The sequence below is a fragment of the Lactuca serriola genome, chromosome 5 (genome assembly GCF_051521515.1).
Source record: "Lactuca serriola cultivar US96UC23 chromosome 5, Lser_US96UC23_V15, whole genome shotgun sequence".
Classification (NCBI taxonomy): Eukaryota; Viridiplantae; Streptophyta; class Magnoliopsida; order Asterales; family Asteraceae; genus Lactuca; species Lactuca serriola.
This window is the reverse complement of record NC_136412.1, coordinates 299,307,563-299,312,611: the sequence shown is the minus strand read 5'-3', so window position 1 is coordinate 299,312,611 and position 5,049 is coordinate 299,307,563. Positions and strand designations below refer to the sequence as shown.

Genomic DNA, 5,049 nt, shown 5'->3' with positions numbered 1-5,049 from the left:
TTCCAACTCTTCTTTAGGATGATCTAAAGCTCTCCATGCCTTCAGACCCTCTTTCACGTGTTTCAATTTTGCATTTAAATGTTGATCTGGTGTTCCATACCCCTGAAAGTTGTCCTAATCCGTGATGAACACCCTTTCAAATCCATCTCTGAGCAGCCATGAGTTGAAAAGTCTGAACGGTGGAGGTCCAAAATCAGACCTAACTGTGGATAGCAGAATCGGACAATGGTAAGATAGTTCACGGGGAAGAGCTGTGACAGTGGCGGTCGGGGCAATGTCAAGAAAGCATGGACTAAGAAGAAAATGGTCAAGTTTACTGAGTTTAAGATCTCCATTTCTAAAACACGTGAAACGAGTTTATTAATCTTATATTTTGAAATCATTTATGTAATTTTCTTTTACATAACTTTAATTTCTAACATTTTTATGAAAAATCTAAGTTTCATATTAGGCAGAGCCTTTACATAGAGATTGTTTCTATAATATTAGGGAACATAGGACCAATTATGTACTTTTCTTATTAGACGGAGACCATGTTTTAAAAATTTTAAAACATAAATACCGTATTTGTAATTTTAGGAACTATTTCTGTACTTTTGTAAATACATGGACCTTTTCTGTAAGTTTACTATTAAACAGAGACCATTTTTATAATCTAAAAAATATAAGGACCAACTTTGTAATTTCCGTATGAAAGCAGGGATAGTTTATGTAAACTTGACACAGGTGTGTAAAGTTACATAAACAGTACTTGATGGACTCAAATTGTAACTCATACAGAAACTAGAAATTACCCTCCATTGAACTCTTTCCCCAAGAAACACACACTATTACACATTGCTGGGAGCTTCAAATTAGAACTCAGAAAACCAGTTTTTATGATTTTCTGTATAAATCCTTAGTGGGTATTTCTTCAATTATTCTGGAAAAAACTGTTCTTTACTCGCATTGATCATCGATTCATCGGGTAACTTCAACTACTCACTCATACCTCAGTAGGATTTTCTTTTTCGAATTTATGTCGTCAATCTATTTGGGTATTCTCTGAATATGCATTGTTTGATCGTGTTATTATGCTTGTTTAATGTCAATCAGAAATTAATCAATCGTTTAAGGAATAAATTTGAGTTCAATAGTCCGTTTTACACATGGGGTAATTTTTTAAACATAAGCTATGAATCTATAAGTCCGAATCCGAAATATGATTTGATGAGAATCTGAGAATCGGAAATTCCAATTTTTCAAGATTCGTATGCGATTTGTTGTCAATTCGCGTCGAAAAAACAGTATGAATATGTTGACTTTTGAATTTTGACCCATGAAAATGTGATTGGGGTTCTTGACCAGGTGCATAGATTTTTATATTTTCTGCATTGTCATTTGAAGTTGCAATCATCAGTTTATCCAATGGTAGAGTGAAATTACTTATATAACCTTATGTATCTGTTATTTCCGTTGATAGCCAGAATTTAACACTACCTTTTTTTTTGTTCCAACATATTATCTGAATCTAATTATTCAATTTCACATTAATCCATTTCTAGTAATACCTCTTATTTGTCAAATATTATTTATCATAGGTCGAACTATTAATCAGCAACATGGCATACATAACAAGCTCCACAGAAGTGTACTTGATGCAGTTAATTACGTAAACGCCCATGGAAACCGGACGCCCATTACGAAGATTATGTCGAGTTTAAATCCAAAGACTGCTTATTTTGGTCATAAGCCTTGTGGTTGTTCTCATAGTTCTAGCTCAATTACTCGCGATCCCATATAAGAACGACACATCCATTCTATCACCTGTGTCACCAAGGGTATTTTGGTCCACAAAGTGTCTATTTACGATAACGCCTCTATTACACACGAGGGAGTGGTTCTAAATGAGTCGAAAATAGAAGAAGGGTGCAAAGGGTATGATTGTAATTCCGAATCCTTAGTCTCAAAAATTGTAGCCAAAGTAAATGATTTGGGTCAAAATGTTACCATTACTTCACAACCAACACGACTTTCTTACATGATTTCGGTTCTTGAATCGGTTCGTTTCAATGTACTCACTCATTATTATGTTTTTGTTTTCCAAATTTTTGTGTTTTGACTTAAAATATATTTTTTGCTTATGATAGAAAGCCAAGGTGCTATATAGGTCCTAACTTTCTCATTTATTTTTTAAACATCATTTATCCAGACAACACTTAATGAGAAAAATAAGGAAGCAGAGTTTAAGTTGTCCTCTGAGCGACAACTTCAACATGCACGATAAAGAACCCGAAACCGGAACGGGTTCTATATATATTTTGGTTCTAACGGTTCCGGTTCCGGTCCGTTTTTCGGTTATAAATCTCATCCCTACTTCCTACCACTAACTAGGGGGTGAGCAAAACCGAACCTGGAAACTGAAAAACTGACAAAAACCGACAAAAGTAAAACCAAAAAACCGAAACCGAAGCATAAACCGATGATTTGGGTTTAGAGTTTTCAAAAACCGAAATTTCTGGTTTAGGTTTAGTAAAACTGAAAGTAATCGAACCGAACTGAATATCATATATTATATGTTTCTGAGAGTTATATATATATATATATATATATATATATATATATATATATATATATATATATATATATATATATATATATATATATATATATATATATAGTTTCTTGAGAATCCGAAAACTAAAAGTGGAGCGTTAGATCAAAACTAATTCATTAAGGGCATGATTGTAATGTTATCAATCTCATTTAATGTTTAATTTTTTGTGTTATTTTAAATATTTATAAAAATGTCTAAAAAATTACATAATAAATCAAATTTTCAGATTTTTTTAAAAAAATATTAATTTTCAATTTTTTTTAAAAAGTGCAGATTTTTTAATTTTTTATAGAAAACATGAATTTTTGAAAAAAAAAATTGAAAAAAAAATATTTTTTTTTAAAAGAAACTGTAATTTTTTTAAAAGCATTTAAAAATCAATAAAATTTAAAAAATAAACTAGAATATTTAAACAAATACTATAATTTTTTAACCAAAAAAATCAACATTTTAGGTACATTTATGCATATTTTTACAAATGCATATATGCATATTTCATATACTATAATATTTGCAAGAAAATAATAAGAAAACTCATTTTATTTACTGATCTATAAACACAATATAAGAAGTATTTTATTCGATACAATATAAAATATAAAAAATAAAAAATGCTACAAAATTTCAAAGCGCTTTCATATCTTTGTGTCAATATTTGCATATTTTCTTATATTTATCATTTTTCACCTCTTCAATATTCACCACAATTTCTTCCAAATCTACAAGAAAATTAATAAGAAATTGATTGATGCAAAAACACTCTCAAAAATACATATGTGATTTACATGTGAATAGCATGTAATTTATATGTGAATCACATGTAATTCATATGTGAATTAAATGTGAATCATATGTAATTCATATGTGATTTACATGTGAATCACATGCAATTCACATGTGAACACATGTGAATCACATGTAATTCATATGTGAATTACATGTGATTTACATGTGTATCACATGCGATTCATACATGATTTACATGTGAATCACATGTAATTCATATGTGAGTTACGTGTGAATCACATGTGATTCATATGTAAATTACATATGATTTACATATGAATCATATGTGATTCATATGTGAATTACATATGATTTACATATGAATCACATGTGATTCATATGTGAATTACATGTGAATCACATGTAATTCATATGTGATTTACATGTGAATCACATGTAATTACAACCTTAAACTTTTTATAAATTTAGCTAAGTAAAAAGAAACAACCATTGTTGTCCAGATTGAAGTGTTGAACTCATTAAGCCTATTAAGTAAAAAAGAAAACTGCCCTTGGGTTGTATTAAGAAAGAAAATAGATATCAAAGATTCAAATCTACTTTCAAAGTTATAAACCAATTTTAAATAAGATATTAGAAGCCAAGAGAATAAATACAACATGGCTCACCATAAGTTGACTTTTAGTAGAAAGTCGTCCACTGTAACTCTTATCTGCATGTAAAATTATGCCTTGTATGATGCATAACTATGATCTGCTTATACTTCTGCAACAAGCAACAAGAAAGATGTCATTAATGTTATATATGTTTTTATGATTGAATCGCATCTCAAATTCTCAATATGCTTGAAAGTGGAAAACATACCTCCTTTGAAACCAGATTGCTTAGAGAACGCTCTTGCCTGCACATGGTGAATAAAACACTCATCATAAACTATAAATTAAAATTAACATGATCAACACACACATGCCTGATCAACACTACCAGGTCCAATCAAGACAAGCGCCACACCTGAAGCATCCATTGTATCCTTATTGAAGTGCGATTGAGGAAAAACTACATGAATTTGATCATTGTATGTCTAAAAAGTGTAAGATTCAGTTTGTAAAATCTGAATACCTTCCTATTGACACAAAATTAACAATTGATGCAATAAGAAGAGTAGCAGATAAATACCTTATATCTGAGAATTCGGAGCCGTAACTTTGATAATTGCTTGGATCGGTCCTTTAGATGTGAAGATGAAGAGTAGCAGATTTGTAGTCGATGTGGAATTGAAGTCGATCATCGTTTGGATATCAATGATAGCAAATCCAATAACGATAGACTCAATGAGCGCATCACCGGTGGAGGATTAGGATATATATTCCATCAGAAGATTATCACGGTGGTAAGGAAAGTTCGTTTGACGTGAAATCGACAAAAAATCTTCAGAAAACAAAATCATATCAGGAACGATGATTAATTCTAGATCTCGAGGTGGTGATCAATGTTGATTTGGGGGGAAATTGGCATACTCGATAAGAGAATCGTCTATGGAGGAGGTCGGAAGAGGAGGAGGTGGAGATGAGCGGCCAGGTGACGATCCAACGTCGGAGAATAAAGTTGTTGAAGGAAGTATCAGAGAAGAAAGTCATCTGAAGGAGAATGAGGGTTGGGGTTGTGTGAAGGAGATCATTTTGCAAAATTATAATCGATTAGGATATTAT

At 31.2% G+C, this 5,049-nt stretch overlaps 1 long non-coding RNA gene across 2 annotated transcripts; it reads left to right on the top strand.

Annotated features, from left to right (window-relative positions):
- The first annotated feature begins 701 nt into the window (after window positions 1-701).
- On the top strand, window positions 702-2,262 carry LOC145051735 (uncharacterized). Of its 2 annotated transcripts, XR_013683800.1 has the most exons (3): window positions 729-967; window positions 1,581-2,053; window positions 2,192-2,262. It is a non-coding gene; the product is annotated as an uncharacterized LOC145051735 (long non-coding RNA). The 2 variants fall into 2 exon arrangements; XR_013683801.1 differs by lacking the exon at window positions 2,192-2,262 and having other exon boundaries at window positions 702-967; window positions 1,581-2,087.
- Window positions 2,263-5,049: the final 2,787 nt, after the last annotated feature.